The sequence below is a fragment of the Vanellus vanellus genome (assembly GCF_965231255.1).
Source record: "Vanellus vanellus genome assembly, chromosome: 3".
Classification (NCBI taxonomy): Eukaryota; Metazoa; Chordata; class Aves; order Charadriiformes; family Charadriidae; genus Vanellus; species Vanellus vanellus.
The window spans coordinates 97,985,957-98,004,844 of NC_138907.1; positions in this window are offsets into that span (position 1 = coordinate 97,985,957).

The following is an 18,888-nucleotide window of genomic DNA, read 5'->3' on the forward strand; positions in this document are numbered from 1 at the left end:
GAAGGGAAGGGAAGGGAAGGGAAGGGAAGGGAAGGGAAGGGAAGGGAAGGGAAGGGAAGGGAAGGGAAGGGAAGGGAAGGGAAGGGAAGGGAAGAAATGTGCCATAGCATCCTTCTGTTAGGTTCTTGTTTGGAATTCTTCAAAATAAAACTAAGAAATCTGGATGTGGAAATCCAAATCACTAGAAATACTAACTTCTGACATAGAATGATCTTATTCTTCTAGCTTAAAAAAAATAAGAATAACCTTTGACAAATTTTTTTGAAAATAGAGTTATAACTCCAGTGAATATAAAAATTAAAATTAATAAGATAATATAGACTGGATTTGAATGGTAGGAATAATAGAATTTCAGAAGCCATAGAGTAGAGAAGGGATGGAAATTCATCAGAATACATTGTTTTAGCATTGTTGATGATCTGGTTAGCAGTAATTTGTTTATATAACAAAAGCTGGTAACTGAATTAGAAACTGGGACAAATCCATGTTTTCCCCAGTTAACATAATAGCTCAACTTCCGGTATGTCATGGCTTCCTCATAGTTGAGAGGATCTACCAAGGCCCTTTGCAATTTTTAATTTCTTCCCTGCATTGAAATTTTTATTTTAAAATGTTGTGGATGGCTGTCTTTGTTGCTGCAATGGATCCTTTTGCCACTGTAACCAGGAGAACTAAGATATGTCAATGAACAATCACAATAAAATGACTAAGAACTTTGAATCACAGAATCATAGCATCATCTAGGCTGGAAAGGACCTTTAAGATGATCTTGTCCAATCATTAACCTAACACTGCCAAAACCACCACTAAATCATGTCCCTAAACACAATGTCTACCTGTCTTTTAAATACCTCCAGTGATGGTGATTCAACCACTTCCCTGGACAGTCTGTTCCAATGCTCAACTACCCTTGTGGTGAAGAAATGTTTCCTAATATCCATCCTTCCCTGGCACAACCTGAGGCCATTTCCTCTTGTCCCATTGCCTGTTACTTGGGAGAAGAGACCGACCCCCACCTTGCTACAACCTCCTTTCAGGTAGTGGTAGAGAGCAGTAAGGTCTCCCTTCAGTATCCTTCTCTGCAGGCTGACCAATCCCAGTTCCCTCAGCTGCTGCTCATAAGGCTTGTGCTCTAACTACATCACAGATGATTTCTTAGTGGTGATTCCCACTCCAGATATGCCAAAGACCCAGATTTTATCCATCTGCTGTGTTGGTCTTTCCAGTTACATTGTTTCATTACCCAGATGAGAATTAAACAATTACAGATTCACATGAGTATTCCTTTTGAATTTGTGCTGCTTCAGCCCTCGGATATCTTTCAAGTCCCAAGTAAATTATACAGATATCTGGCTGAGAGCTTGCAAAATTCTTCTGAGATACACAGAGCAAAGCAGGAAAGTGAGATGAGGATTCAATTAACAGGGATTCATTAGAATGGCATCAGACATAATAACAGCACCTTCTAATATCTCCTCAAGGTTTTCAAATATTGTCATACGGTGATCTCAAATGTTGGTTTCAGAAGGGTGTTTCACACCTTATCCTATTTATTAAAAAAAATAAAAAAAAATAGAAGGTATTACAAAAAAGAGATGTAAAAGATTTATAGACTGGCCCAGCAGATTGTTCCCTGCTCCGTATTTTATAATCCTATGCAAAATCTATCTTTAAAGTTCTCCACAGACATCTATATCTACGTATTGTCTAGTTCCCTGATGTACAAATGTTTTTATTTTTTATCAGCTATTCTATGTACCACACTAAATAATCACTCTCTATATATTTTAACAGCTTGCAAATATTTGTAGAATAATATGACCTACTTTGCCATTGCCTTCCTGTTAAACTTACTTAGCTCTTTTAATCTTTACTCAAAAGTCATTTTGCCTCTTCTTTTCATTCTAGTTATTTTTTATAACATAGAACTTTCAGCTAGAAGAAGCTTTCACCCTTTTCCTGTTATTTACTCTAGACTAGTAATATTAGTAATAACATCCAAAATGATACACTTGTGGTTATCATTGCTTTATATTTATTAAGTATTCTCCAATTTTAAGCCGTAACAATGTACTTCCCAAACTTCTTTGAAAGTTATTTTATTTAGTTTTGTCAAATACTATATAAAAACCTGATCACTGCCTGTCACTAAGATATCAGCATCTCTTCCATGTAAGATTGGTGACAATCATTAAATTGTTGAAACATGTTCATGCTTCTTTGTGAAAAATACATTTAGTTTAGGTTAGAGATTTTCTGTTGTCAATCTTTTAAATTTTAAAGCTTTTCCTGTTTCTTATCTTTTGTTTTTCATTGACTGATGAGTAAAAGAGTACATCCAAACAGAGCATATTATTATCCCACTTCTGGGTAGCAAATAACACAGAAAAATGATGTTATCTGCTGTGTTTAACAATACAGACCCTCAATCCTTCTACGTAATGTCTTAGTATGTGGAAAGTGGCTAAATGTCCAGTTCATTAAAACAAATGGGTCCTTTGACACTGAAATAGAGGAACATACTTTAAGACTGCTTGCTGAAAAGCTTAATGAGACCTAACATAGTTAATGATCTGCAGTTGGGCAACCTCAGGGTAAGATATTTGGGAAAGGTAAGAGGACTGCAGAAGCATGTTAGTCTTTAGAGAAACTTTGAAAATTCTTTTGTCACTTAGGTTGGTCACCAGACCGCCTCAATAAGAATCATAATCTTTTTCTGTCCTCCTTCTTTGTAGTGGAGCCCCCCATGATTGTGTGAAGTTGAAGAATTAGGTCATAGAATCACAGAATCATACAATGGTTTAGGTTGGAAGGGACCTTAAAGATCATAAAGTTCCAACCCCCCTGCCATTGCCAGGAACACCTTCCACTAGACCAGGTTGCTCAAAGCCCCATGCAACCTGGCCTTGAACACTTCCAGGGATGGGGCATCCACAACTTCTCTGGGCAACCTGTTCCAGTGCCTCACAGTGAAAAATTTCTTCCTGATCTCTAATCTAAATCTACCCTCCTTTAGTTTGAAACCATTACCCCTTGTCTTATCAGTACATGCCTTTGGAAAAAGTCCCTCTCCAGCTTTCTTATAAGCCCCCTTCAGATACTGGAAGGCTGCTATGAGGTCTCCCTAGAGCTTTCTCTTCTCCATGCTGAACAACCCCAACTCTCTCAACCTGTCTGCATGGGAGATGTGGTCCAGTCCTCTGATCATCTTTGTGGCCCTCCTCTGGACCTACTCTAACAGGTCCATGTCCTTTGTGCGCTGAGGACTGTAAAGCTGGACGCAGTACTCCAGATGGGGTCTCATGAGACCAGAGTAGAGGAGTAGAATCACCTCTTTAGACTTGCTGGCCAGGTTTCTTTTGATGCAGCCCAGGATGTGATTGTCTCTCTGGACTGCAAGTGCAGATTGCTGACTCATGTTGAGTTTCTCATCAACCAGCACTCCCAAGTCCTTCTTCTCAGGGCTGCTCTCAATACATTCTCTGCCCAGCCTGTATTTGTGCTCGGGATTGCCCACGTACAGGATCTTGCACTTGGCTTTGTTGAACTTCATGAGGTTTGCACAGGCTCACCTCTTCAGCCTGTCCAGGTCCCTCTCAATGGCATCTCTTCCACTCCAGCATGTCAGCAGCTCCATACAGATTGGTGGCGTTGGCAGACTTGATGAGTGTGCACTCAGTCTCAACATCCATGTCGCCAACATAGATGTTAAACAGCACCAGTCCCAATAGCGATCCCTGAAGAACACTTGTCAGTGGTTTCCACTTGGGCATGGAACCGTTGACTGCAACCCTGTGAGTGTGGCCATCCAGCCAGGTCCTCGGAGTATTTTTTGGTGTGGTCTTCCTCATTTTATATTGCTTAAACATGTTACGTCAAAATTTTTTTTTTCTTTCATTTTGAATATGTTATTGATGCTTGATGTGACATCACAAAGGTGAATTGCGATGTGTAATACTGAAAAAAGGGCAATCTGGGAATATTTAAAGGGGAAATTATGTATATGAAACCAAATTTTTTCCAACAGTAGTAGTCTTACTTAGGTTATATATGTCACAAAGAGCTTTTTTAGAAAATAGCACTCTGAAATTCTGAGATTTTGTAAATTAATTTGAGTTAAAAGGCACAAAGTGTACTGCGAATAAACTCATAGCCCTAAAAAAAATTAAATGATGATGTCATTGAAAATAAAAAGAAATTTAGAATCTCTGTTGTGATGAATGTGTTCAAAATACTCATAAAATTCATAATTTCTGCAGTGATATACACTGGTGATCTATACAACAGTTTCACATGTCCAAATATTCTTCATGTTGTTACATGAAAACATGCCTCCAATGCTTCAGAGCATTAACATATTTATTTGGATGCAATCACATAGTAATACATTCTATAGAGTATTTGAGTTAAGGAAGGCAGAGGCCCTTTACCCACATCCTATAACATTTGTAGATCCATAACTAACTTGTGAAGAAAAGTACTCATAGCATCCTTTTCTTTCAGGTATGAGGGAATCTAGACTTATATAAGTGGGAAATTAATCCCTTTTAAGTTTCATGCCACTATTTTATGTTCAGGTATTGGACCTAGAGAAAGATTTATTACATAAATTCTTGGAGTCTAATAATACAATTATGTATTGTAGTACAAATCAGATAATAGTAGGTCTGACCGAAATGGCTATGAAAGGAAGACTATTAAAGAATCTGAAACAGAGAAAAAATAAAAGCAACAAAATTTTAAAGGAAAAAAAAATATGTTTGAGAAAAAATAACCCATGCACCTTGTATTATAAGAGTTAACAGAGAAGTTATTTCGGTATAAAACCTAATTTTAATGTTAAGCTTGAAAAAGTACACCTCTCCCCCAAAAAACATCAACACAAAAAAATCTTCTACTGGTTATTTGAAATTGATGAACAATTTGTCCTGAAAACATTCAGAAAGACATAGCTATTCAGAGAGAAAACAAAACAAAACAAAACAAAACAAAAAATCTAAACAAACACAAAAAAGCAACCCAACCCATCCCAAATGCAATTTGCTACAGTGAAACATTAAGATAAAGGAAACAAAGCCAGAAATACAGGAACAATTACAAGAACTGAAAATCTCTCTCTATATAGGAAAACAAGGCACAAAGTCCATAAACATGGTAGCATTCAATGTGAGAGGGAAATAGGCAGCACAATGAGAAACAAAGAAAGCAATTTCTACATTGGCTATGCTTCAATGAAATTCACACCCTGATATGTAAGTAAATGATCGAAACGAAGAAAAAAATTACATGAATGAAACTATAATAAAAAACTCAACATTAAATTACTTTACAAATTCCAATTAACCTAAGTAATGTATTTCATAATGCCTTTGATTCTAATAGAAAAATGAACACAAAATTGGGAAGTCGTGTGCATTGTCAAACCTCTCTATTCCCATTTTACTAGCTCATCTTCTGTCAATGTTTACATCCCTGGCCAACCTAGGGTATAAAAGAATCGTTCTTTTCTGCTACTATCACATGTCCACTATTCATTCAGCTTGATTTTGCTTTCTGTAAAATAAGAAAATTGTTAAAATGTTTTTGCACTCAGGCTTGAAAAATTAATTGTTAGCTGTTATAATTTGAGGCATTTTATAACATTGTGCTGAAACGTGTCCAAAGAAGAGAAATGAAGCTGGTGGAAGGCTCTAGAGAACAAATCTTACGAGGAGCAGCTGAGGGAACTGGGATTGTTCAGCCTGGAGAGAAGGAGGCTGAGGGAAGACCTTATCGCTCTCTACAACTACCTGAAAGGAGGTTGTAGTGAGGTGGGTGTTGGCTTCTTTTCCCAAGTAACAAGTGACAGGATAAGAGGAAATGGTCTCAAATTGCTCCAGGGGATGTTTAGATTGGATATTACGAAAAATTTCTTCACCAAAAGGGTTGTCGAGCTTTGGAACAGGCTGCCCAGGGAAGTGGCTGAGTCGCCATCCTCGGAGGTATTTAAAAGACATGTAGATGTGGCATTTAGGGATGTGCGTTAGCAGTGGTTTTGGCAGAGATAGGTTAATGGTTGGACTCAATGATCTTAAAAGTCTTTCCAACCTAAATGATTCTATGATTCTAACATAGCCACAGAGTGTTTAGGGGAATTGAAGTCTTGCTTAACGTATGACTCCAAAAAGAATAGACAGAATGGAAAGCAGAAGGAATCTTGATGTCTTATGATGTTGGTTTTCTTAGCTCCAAGGAAATTAGATCCTTGGAAAAACTGTCCCTATGACTTCCTCTGAAGCATCTCTCTCATCTGAAAATCTTTAGTCTAGTAAATATAACATATATTCCACTGGTTCCCAGCTAGGCATTCTCTGACTCTATCATTGTTTATAGGTTTTTGTCAATGTTACATGAATTTAAACTCATCTCTGAAGCTAGCTTTGTCAAGTACCGTAACAGATACTGTCCTAAAAATGAGATTTTTTTTGTACACAGTGAATTACCTATGAACAGTTTTTCAAAGATGCAGTATTTTGTTCCTTTGTCTTCAGTTCACTAGTTCAGTTTATTGCGTTTCTGTCCTGGTTTGAGGTAAAACAGAACCAATTTTGTTCAGTAACTTTGCTTCTTAGCTGGGCCTCTTCTAACTACTGAAATTAACTGCATATTGTGCAGACACTGTTCACTCTCTCAGAGTGATAAGACCAATGTTTATAGCTGATGCTCAGGCATGGGATGCAGAGAGGCTCTCGTTTATACTTATTGCTCTAACAGCCAAGGCCAACCAACTTTGTTATTTGCCCCGTTGGAGGGTCGGAAGTGGAAAAGCATAGTGGGGTCCTACCTGTGGGGAGAAGTGGACAGGACAGGTGACCCAAAACTGACCAACAGGGTATTCCATCCCATCTGCCTCATGCTCAGTATAAAAGCTGAGGGATCAAAGGGTCAGGAGCTCTTCCTTCAATGGTCGACGTCTGAGGAGGTTTTTCTGCCTGTGATCCCGATCCGGAATCCAGTTCCCGTCCACCACTGAGTCCAGCCTGGGACTGCCCCAGTGCCAGCCAGTGACGTGATTGTCATCTCGGGAGCTTGATACTGTTTTGTATATATTTTTCATTATTTCTTTTTATTTTATTATTAATATTTCATTAAAGCAGTTTAGTTCCTTCTAAACTCATAAGTCTCTTTTTCCTCCTCTGCCTCTCTCTTTGAAGAGGGGTAGAAGGGAGCATCTGTCGGTCCCGTCTGGGGTCCCTCAGGTCCCCAGTAGTGGATTTTGGCCTAAACCACGACAGTTTCATACAAAAGAAATATTTAAATTCATTTTGGTTCCACTGAGAACAAATCAAAATGGATCATTAAAAAAGAGCCTGTACCAATAGGAAAACTTGGCCAGAAAAAGATCTTCAAGCCATGTAAAATGTATTTTCAGGACACAGTAGGCAGCCCACTCATAGATTCACTCTTTCTGTTCAAAAGGAGCAATCCTTCTGGATTGTTATGGGATCCCACAGGATTTTTCTGTGTCAATGAAGAAACAGGGTCAGAGCCAAGGTTCTCCTTACTGCTTTTATGGGTCCTTGCATTTGTCCCCACCATACTTCTGTATAACCTCACCAGCGTACAGTTATTGTTATTAGTTTTTTTTTGGAAAGGACTGATGTGACAGTTTGGATCAGTTGCAAAAACTGAGGGATAGCAATATATACATTTTGTAGCTTTGTTCATGTATACAAAGAATTTCTTATGGCTTCAAGAAAATGTACTTATAAGTTTTCAACCTGAGACTAGTAGTCTGATTTAATAAAAAAGCAATTGAATCAGCACCCTCCCATTAGTGCTATTATTAAAAACCTTTTGGCATTCCCCAGAAGAATCACTTCATTATGTTAAAAGGAACATGTTTTCTTTATTTTATCTGAAGAATATTGACTAGAAAGAAGGATTTTTCATTTAAAGAAAGCTCCATAGAAACAAATCAGAAAAACGGTTTATTCCTTTTTTTTTTTTTTCAGCAAGTAACTGATGATGTAGGACAGAATTTATATGCCCTTGTAATAGTTACTGTATCTTCCATTGAATTTTGAACATTTGTTTTCTGTTTGCTACCATATGAAATATCCCATGTAATTTCACCCAAAAGCCACGTGGCCAGAAATATGACATAGGCAAAAAAAAATGGTGTGGAATTAAAGCTATGCAGCAAATGCTTTGTTACCTGAAAATCCAATAGCTCAAATGTTTCCTAGATAGATTTGTCATAGTTATCAATGATTCGTGGCTAAAAAGGTGATATTTCTTACTAAAGAAGTCATAACAAGAACCTTATCAAGAAAGATATATTGAGATTTGCTCATGCTGACCATGCTGTAGTTTTAGACAATAGTTTTTCAGATAATAGTATTGGAATTTCCAGATAATATCACCAATGAGATTTTTCTTACATAATCATCCAACAACTACAAATTTCATATATATAGACTTGTACACTTCAGCAAAAGCCTTTGCCGATATATGAAGTCCCATTGTTTTCATATTAACGGATATCACATCATAGATATTCAAATGTCCTAAAGTAATAAAGACATCTATAACCTTAAGTGTCCTTCACTGGAATCAGCAAACCAAAATATTTATATATAATCTGCATAATCTAAAGATATAGCAATTTAATTAATTACTGAACTAAATTCAAAATTAATTAAAAAAAAACCCCACAGTGTAGAAAAACTATTAAACTAGAGCAAATTCTCCACAAAAAGCCTTAAAATTTCACCAAAGCATAAGAAAGAACTATTTAAAAAGAGGTAGTGTACCAAATTAAGGTTTACAATAAATGGAATTTAATGATGTTTTGCACAAATTTTGGTTGCAACTACATATGTTGATAGGACACAGCTAAAATAAAGAAAAATAATAAGATAAAAATGAACAAATGCATCAACATACACTTTTCTGTATGGGGTGTCAGTTATTGTTCCTAGAAAACAGTTTATTTGAGAAAAAGATAGTACAAATGTAGAATATCTTTGATCACCACCTAAATACTGTAGTAAACTGGTGAGGCTGAGATGGGCCTTGCCAGGGAGCAGCAATCGTGGGACTGATCCAGAGGTGACAGTCAGAGGGTGTCCAGTCAGGAGCAAAAGGAGACAGGGGTGAGACATACTATCTGTAAAATAGGTCTGATGCCCATTCAGGAGGCAAGGCTGGAAGCTGGACCTCAGAGAACCAGTAGTGTTCCTGGGACCCTGGCAGGCATATACCAGAAAGAAAAATAATACGAAGGAAAAATGATGTGTTGTTTTATAGGGACACTATCCTAAATTAAAGACAAATAGAGTTGTTCATGTTCATTAGGTGCTCATAAATTCTCTGTGCTATTTTAGTAAATTTCCTCACGGATTATTAATACTGCCTAATCTGGGTAACACTGCTGAATCCATCTTTTCAAGCCATTCCCTTTCCTAACAAGAGTCTCTATAAAGCCATCTTAATCATTATTTCTATATTTTTAACTGATGTAAGTCCTATGCTGAGTCCAGGAAAAATATCTTCATTGACATTTGAACATTATACCCAAGTAATATTTTGACTAGTATTTTACCTTATTGTATATTTGGTCTTGTACACTTTTCATTACCAAGATCCCACATGGAGGAGGAAGGAAGGAGTAGGATATAAAAAAATGTGGAAAAGGCAAATTATTAAGACTACAAGGAAGAATAAAGATGATACTCATGTGTCCATGAAAAGGTATATATCACCTCACATTCATCTCTTTCATTTATAAGAAAAAAACAATACATGGAGGGGAAGAAACAAGGTCATTAAGTGATGTCATCCTCTCATACAAAATCAGGTATGTGCTGCTTACTTGTCTCTTTAGATTTTGGAGTACGAGCATGCTCCATTTTCCTTTGCTATCCATCAGTAATTGCAACTTGCGTTTTGAAACTCTCTAGTTTTTAGATGACATCCACCTGTTAATTAACTGCAATAAAAAAATAATAAGAGGACAAAATTCTAATATGTATTAATCATGAAACTGTTCTTCAGAACTTACATTTTTCTTTTGATGGGTAGATTTTGCTGAAAGAAAATCATATTAATTTCCTAAGAGCAGCAACAACTCTTTCATAATGTTCATTGAGCTTTTGAGGCAGCAATGAAATAGCAATGTATTTCTACAAGTGATCCTGAGGATAGTAAATGAAGTATTATATTTGCAGATTAAATTATGTTTCAGCTTTTAAGGAGAGGTCATTTGTGGCTATAGTGATGTACTAGGTTTGCACAGATATATAATTTAAAATGTAACATTGTTGTCAAACTGGATGCACTAAAACTACTTTTTCACAGTATCAAAAATTCTATTTCCTAGCAGTCTTGATAATCTAAAGCATTTATGAAGACACTTTTCAATTTGGATGTGGAAGAGTTTGTCCAAAATATGACCCAATAATAACTTTCAAATCATTACAATTCACAGAGTTGGAAATAGAAACTTCAGACTGAGTGTCATTGTTCATGTTCTGCTCTCCTTGATCACTGCAATAAACTTCAGAGTCACATTGATTTATATATTTTAACTATATCAAGCCTCAAGACTGAGTGCTGTTTTTCTTAAGGAAGATATAGAACCATTGAGTAAATATTTTTACTATTTAATAGTAAAAATATTCTAAAAAATGTTTAATATTTAAAAGCACACTGTTAAAATGTTAACAAATTGACTTATTGACCCTATTTTTTAACCAAAGAAATCTGTAAAAGAAAGAAGGAAAAAAATGTTCACCAATCTGTGATATTTTTTCTTTTCAGTCATGAGAACAATTCATAAAGAACTGATTGTACAAAGTTATAACAGTATATGTGGCCTTAATTTTCTTTTAGAAGTTTCTTTGTTAATAAACAACATGCAAGGTGAAACAATATTTTGAAAAATGTTTTTAAAAAAACCTAGGTTTTTTGGTTTGCATTTTGTATTATATATATATATATATATACACATTTATTTGAAATAAGTTATTTATAATCTGGATAGTTCATAAACAGTACGAGTTGTTATAATTTTAGAGTTCAGATTTCTTAATAATATTTCTTTTTACATATATATATGTATGTATACATATAAGCATACATTTATGTTTGTACATGCATTTAAAATGAATTAAATTGTACTTCCTGTTACATTTCTTGTTCAAAGAATTTATACATATATTTCCCTTACTGTCAGGAAGACGAAAACTTAAATCTGGACATTCTAAGGTCTCATAGACTCAAACTGAAGAAAAATACTTTTTGTAATAGGGGTCTACATTTTTTGTGGTTACTTCAGGTGTCATTTTCCCTTCAAATCTGTCAGCTGTTCTCATGGAAATGTTACCTATGTTGTAAGTTCAGTAGGTTTCCCAGTGTCGTGTTTACTGAAATTATATGAAAAAAAGATTTATTTTATAAGGATATTTAAAATTTTTGGACAAGAAAAGGTAATTTGGTCCAGCAAATCTTTACTCTTTAAATTTAGCTGTATCTCCCACCCCCAGTTTAACATTAAAGATACAAAATTCTCATTAAAGCTTTGTAAAATATTTGACTTGAAATTAAAGCATATTTAATTGCCCTTTTGTGAAGTCTGACAAATTCAATTACATTTACATTTTAGAATTATGAAGATGTGAAAAAATTGTAATCAGAACCAAAGATACTTTTTTTTTCCTTTAGTGACCACACTTTTTTTTTCTCTCATTTATTTCTTTGTGGACTTCTTGGATATTTTGATACTTGAAATGAGATGGCCATACTTGTGAATACCCTTTTCTTGAAACTATATATAGAAAAATATTTTACCATTTTTAAGGAAAAAGCCATATCAAGAAGGTGAATCAATTTGCTTTCCAGTCAAAAGTGTTGAAGCAAGTTACCTTGCATGGTAGTAAGCAAGGTCGAATACTCAGGGTTGTACTCCACTTTTGGAGCATTCATTGGAGACCTTGTTGTGACATACCAATACTTTAAGAAGGCTTCTAAGGAAGATAGATAGGCTTTTTACCAAAGCCTGTAGTGACAGGACAAGAGGAAAAGTTTTAAACTGAAAGATGGTAGACTTATATTAGATATGAGGAAGATGTTTTTTATGATGAGGATGGTGAAACACTGGAATGAGTTGCCCAGAGAAGTTGCGGATGCCCCACCAACTGGAAGTGTTCAATGTCAGGTTGGATGGGGTTTTGATCAAACTGATCTAAGTGGAAGATGCTGCCTTCCACAGCAGGGGGATTGAAATTAGATGATCTTCAAAGATCCCTTCCAACCCAAAATGTTTCCATGGTTTTATGATACAGATGAGCTTCCTCATTCCAAGCAATTTGTTCATACCAAACCACAAATATGGGTGAATGCATTTTCAGGGTTTAGTTACTGAGACTTTTTTCTACAGTGTTCACATACAGATTTATCCCAATATCCTGCATAGTTTCAGAAATAACTGAAAGAAATTGTTTCTGTCTTTATGAAAGCAGAACAGACCCTCTTCCTCCTCCTATCCCCCACTAAAGACTCACCTGTAATGACTTAAAAATTGAGGACTTTCCTTCTGCAATGGAAATTCTTGAGGGACAACTATTCATGGACTTCTTACAGCTAACAAAGAGTAGGTAGCTGAAGCAGAATGAAACTTTGACTTCTATCATCAACCATGTACAGGAAACAAACTCCCGCTGAGCTGTGCCATAAGCTTTAGTCTTTGAAAGTCAGTAACCTTCTTTTTATGTGTGTTTTCACTGCTTCAGCTTTCCCATGTGTTTTTGTATAACATCATCGTGTGGTTAGTGAAGACTTACTGTTAGCTGCAGATACAGGCTTGCAGTGCAGAAATTGGTTTGCCAAGAGTTTCACACATATAGAAAACCTTCTTTAATTTATGTCTTTCTTTTTAACCTTGATACGTTATTGATGTATGTTATGCATTTATTTTTAATCACATTTTTATACTTCTAGGAACACAATGAGAGATGAAAGCTCCTGAATTTTTATGAAGTTCTGCTCCTGCACTTTTTAGTTTTCTGTAGTCAGTCCTGATGTCTATGGCAACATTAAGTGGATGTAGGGCTCTTTTTAGATTTAGCCCTGTGTTTGGACCTCATATTTGTGTGGCTGAAAATATATCGTTTTATTCTTTGACAGAAATTAGATTAATGTAGTCATGCCTTTTCTTTTTTCTTTTTTGACTCTTGCTATCCTGAATTTGTGTATAATCCTCCTGTATGCTACATCTGGAAGCCCTTTTACACTAATAATCTCATTAAATGTGACTTCAGTCAAAAGCATTATCTCTCCTGAATACTTTACTGTTAATATTGTTGTCTTGGCTTCTAAACAGTGATGTCCTGTTGGCCATCAGCAACACTTTCATCCTATATTTTGTAGATATCCTTGAAAATCGTACTTCAAATGGAGGAGAAATTAACCATACAATATCTCATTATATGCTGAGTGTGACTCAAGTGAAAAATATTATTCTTTAATTATGATAAAGACATCTGAAATTCACATTCCTAACAGTTTTTAACCCAATTCTAATCTTTCTTCATCGTTTTTACAAACTGACTTCGCACCCACAGAAGTACACTTTATTGCACAAGGAGGTTATTGACATCCGTATCACTTGGTAAGGCATGACTTATACAATTACACTCTCTTTCCCTTCTGAAACAGAATGGCTGCATATCAACTGGGCACTAGGAATGATCCTTTGTTGATGCCTTTGATCCTTGGACTATATTCAGGCATTGTATCAGAGAATATTTGTTCTCTTCAGTTGAAAACCTTCCAGAAACTACGTTAATAGCAACAGAATGCACAACCATGCACCAGTAGTCATGTTCATGCGCAGATGTTGCTTATAGGTATACATTTTGAATCCAGACACTGACTTTTCACGTAATATTTCATAAGCAGCAAAAGCAATGAAGAATAAGAAGACAAACAATATTCTGTTAGAATGAAGGAAAAAAGAAGGCTTAAACTGGACAAATGAAAAAAAAAAATTAAAACACTAATGGAAATATTTAAGAAGATAACATGATACTTAAAATATCTTAATAACTTCAGACACAGCAAGCTACTGTTCTAGAAAATACACTTCAGAGGAAAGAAAAAATACTATTTCTAATGTAGAATTAGTGAAGCAGAACGTAATGGCTTGTGATATGTTGGTCAAACTAGGTGATTTAATAATTTCTTATGGCCTTAGGCTTTATGAATTGACAAATCTATGAACAAATTAAAAATTTGATAAATTCATCGTAAAACGTCTCATTTCAACATGCAGATATATTGACTTCAAGCTGCAGTTTTCTCAAGGTTGTGTCTTGTCTTTAATTTAGATTGCTGTAGAAACTCTAAATTTCTTATACTGACATACTTCTGCAATTTTTTTCTTTCCAGGTTATTCTCTCCTTTGTCTATTACTAGAACAATGTATTGAAAGCTGTATGAAGGTTTGTGTGTGAGTGTGTATATACCTATGCACATGGGTAAAATCATTGGGAAGTACAAATCATTCAAAATTGATTTGCCTAAAATGTTTGAGAAACCATTTATAGTGACCCAAAAGCATTACTTGCAATGAAGAGAAATGAAACTTTTGAAGCATGGAATATTACAAAATAAAATAAGTTTAGTCACAGAGCACCAATACTCGTTTTCGGACCACAATATTAAAATAAGCAAACAGGTTCAGTTTAATTGCTCTTTTGACTGTAGTATGTTTTACATGTTCCTCTTGTCATTTTTTAACAAAATCAGATAACTTAGCTTTCACTATTTCCTCAAAAGAATGGAAGATAAATCCCTCTTATTTCAAGTACTGTTACACAATGATGCGATAACCAATCTGCAAAAACTGTTGTTTTGCTTGAGTATTAGATATTTATGAACCTACTTGTTTTCATCTTTGTATAATCAATGAAACTAGAAATTGGAAAAAGCAATTCAATTATTTTCCTGCAAATGAGAGACACAGTGTTCTGATGTTTTGCCTCATCTCATTATAATTACCTCAAGGAGGGACTCCCACTCTGACCAATAAGCTATTACTGGGCTGTTGCCACTACAAAGGCCAAAGATGCAGATCAGCACTTTTATCTCAATGGAATATCAAGAAGAATTCCAGAGATAAATGTTCATATGGCAATATCCTTCTCTAATCAGCAGAGAAAGTGATTAGCAGCTGTTCCTGTGAGGGGATCTGGAGAGAAAGGAATAATTTTTATTTGCAAAGAACAACAATTTCAGGTTGAAAAAATAGAAATATTCCAGATTATTTGCTGAAATCAGATCAGATTTACTTTTAAACCCAAACATGCAACTTGGTCTATACGGCAAAAGATTGGAGGAGGGGGAAGTGTTGACAGAAAGATTTGTCTTGCTTAGCTAAAACTGAAGCAAATTTTGAAGTGACTGACTTTCTTCAGGATAACAAAACTATATTTTGACATCACTTTTAAAAATAAAAATTACACATAAACATTTTTTATTTTTTTTTCATTGAAAATATTTTGACCAAGAAATTTCATCCACCCATCTCAGTAATATAATTTCCACCCTCAGAAACCAGTCTACTTTACATTGTAACACATTGTATTGCCTGAAGGATTGTGTGGATTTTTTTTCCTTTTTTACACTTCTGCATAAATTTGGGGTTTTTGTAGCTCTTACTTGATATCTTATCCTATTATAATGAAACATTTACAGTTCTTACAAATCTTTCAAGGTTTTTTTAATCACTATTTACTATTTCTGTGTTTTGGAAGGAATGCCAGCACAGAAAGGTGATGGTTAATAAATACTATAATGAAATAAAATGTGATGGGTTGACCCTGGCTGGACATAAGGTGCCCACCAATGACGCTCTATCATTCTCCTTCTCAGACAGACAGGGGAGACAAAATATAACAAAAGGCTCGTGGGTCAAGATAAGGACAGGGATTTCAGTCAGCAATTACCATCATGGGCAAAACAGACTCGATTTGGGGAAAAATTAATTTAATTTATTGCCAATCAAATTAGAGTAAGATAATGAGAAATAAAACCAAATCTTAAACACCTTATCTCCGCCCCTCCCTTCTTCCCAGGGTTAACTTCACTGCCGAATTCTCTACCTCCTCCCTCTGAGCTGCGCAGGGAGACAGTAAATGGGGGTTGCTGTCAGTTCACGATGCTTTGTCTATGCCACTCCTTCCTCCTCACACTCCTCCCTGCTCCAGTGTGGGGTCCCTCCCAAACAAGACAGTTGTCCATGAACTTCTCCAATGTGAATCCTTCCCACAGGCTGTAGTTCTTCATGAACTGCTTCAGCATGGGTCCTTTCCACAGGATGCAGTCCTTCAGGAACAGACTGCTCCAGCACGAGTACCCCACAGGGTGACAAATCCTGCCAGCAAACCTGCTCCAGCATGGGCTCCTCTTTTCACAGGGCCACAGGTCCTGCCAGGAGCCTGCTCCAGTGTGGGCTCTCCACGGTGTCACAGCCTCCTTCAGGTGCATCCACCTGCTTCGACATGTGGTCGTCCATGGGCTGCAGGTGAATATCTGCTCCACTGTTAATGTCCATGGGATGCAGGGGGACAGTCTACCTCACCATGATCTTCACCATGGGCTGCAGTGAGTCTTTGCTCTGGCACCTGGAGCACCTCCTCCCCCTCCTTCTTCACTGATTTTAGTGTCTGCAGGGTGGTTGCTTTCATGTATTCTCACACCTTTCTTCTGACTGTTGCTGGTGTTGTGTAGTTTTTGTTTTCCCTTCTTAAATATGTTATCGTAGAGGTGATACCTCCATCACTGATGGGCTTAGCCTTGACCAGCAGTGAGTCTATCTTGGAGCTGGCTGGCATTGACTCTATCAGACATAAGGGAAGTTTTTAGCATCTTCTTACAGAAGCCACCCCTGTAGCCCCCTCACTACCAAATCCTTGCCACACAAAGCAAATGCATAAAGCTAAATTTTAATTCCTGTATTTGCAAGCTTTTATGGAAAACATTCAAAAGCTAAGAGAAACTGAATAGCAGATTTTTTGGCACAGCATGAAAAATCCAGAAAAGTTACAGATTTAGAAATGTTCTATCAATAGATAATTTGATTGGCTAACTTTCTGTAAATACTTCAAAATTCTTTATTATTAAACCCTCCCCAATAAATCAATATTCTGGGTTATTGTAATATTCTATATTTCCAAACTGCTCTGTTATGTTCTGAGAATCAAATTTAGCTGTTGACTATATATAAACTGAACAAGAACAAGCAGGCACCACTAACAATTTCTGCATTTTATTTTCGAATTTGTTTTTAGTTTTCAAAGTATCATTGAAATTTTAAAGTAACAGGTAGTTAAAATTTGAATTTTTTTAATAGGTAAAGCTATTTATAAATGATATAAAAATGATCTGTCTCCTTATGTTTCCTTTAAAATATTGTAAAGGGAAAATGAGATTTAAGTGATAATTTTTTTGCATGAAAGAAAGACTTCTTTTATCAGCTGTCAGGCACCAATATTACAATTCCTATTAGAAAATTTCAGTTCACCTCTAGCCTTTTCTACCCCAGCTTTCATCTACTTCCTGGGTTATTGGCAACTATGAAGTTAGCTATGTGGTGGGAGAATTGGCGGGAGACAAAACAAAGTAAACTCTCATGTGAAGTATTTCTATAGCATTCCAAGGCACTGACAAATCAGTTCAAGCCATTGTAAATACCTGCTTATGTATTCCTTTGGGTCAGCCCTCATTTTGTTTCTACTGAAAATACAAAACGCTTCAATTCTTACTTGGAAGGGTTTATTTTTGTTTCTCTGCGCATAAAATAAAAATGTGTACAGCATGGCATTGAAGGTGAAGTTAGTTCTCATTCGAAGTCTGTTTTTCAAAAGTCACCTCCACGTATTCCTCCAAAAAGAAGTGCATCCTAGCTTTCTTCCTCTGAGAAACCTTTAGAAATTAGAAAGCATATCTACAGTTATTTCATTTTTTAGAAAATATACTTGAAATTTAACTTTAAATTCACCTTTAATAAATCTGAATCAAAATACTTCCATAATATTGAACTTAGCCTTGAAATTCTACCTTGTTTGGCCCATTATGTTTTTTTTTTTAGCCTTTTTCACAGACAGATGTTTTTGAACATTTTAAAATGGTTATTAGGTGCAAAAAGGGTTCTTTGGCCATTTTTATTTGTTAAGACAGTTAAATGATTGGTTCAGCTGAGGTTGAGGTATCAACCAAAAGGCATGCATTGCTCCTCATGAAGGTTAGCCAACAATGTGTATTCCATTGATACTTTGTAAACAAAATATTCACCTTCTAAGGTGTTTCTGTACTGTTCAATATTTTTTAAAGATATCTGGATGTGAAGTGTCCATGACCATAAAACATAATCCTCTGCTGATCCTCTACCTTCCAAAGCTATATCTCGTACTTCTTAAAAGATGCGCGTGCATGTGTGTAAAATAACATTGATGATAACATGGCAGTGATCAAAGTAGCTGACAGAGAGTATCCATTTATTAAATGTCTAGTGAATTTGCTTAGATTGCTTAATTTTTCTTTCTATTTTCTGATTCCTTTATAGTTGGAAATTTGCAATGATGAATAATAATTATCTCTTGTTCTCTATTTCTCTCCAGCTCCCCTTTCTTTGAGCATAATAAGAGTGTAGCACTTCTAACAAATCAAGACACAATCAGAGTGAATTATTTCTAATTTTTTGGTGCTTTTTCTATTCTGCAGAGAAAGCAGATGGCTGGCAGTTATGGTCCTATGGTCTGCTCTTGGCTATTCATCGGTGCAGGAGAGAGAAGGAAGGAGGAAAGTACTAGCAGCCAGGATCCCTCAAGCAAAAAGCGCTTCCAG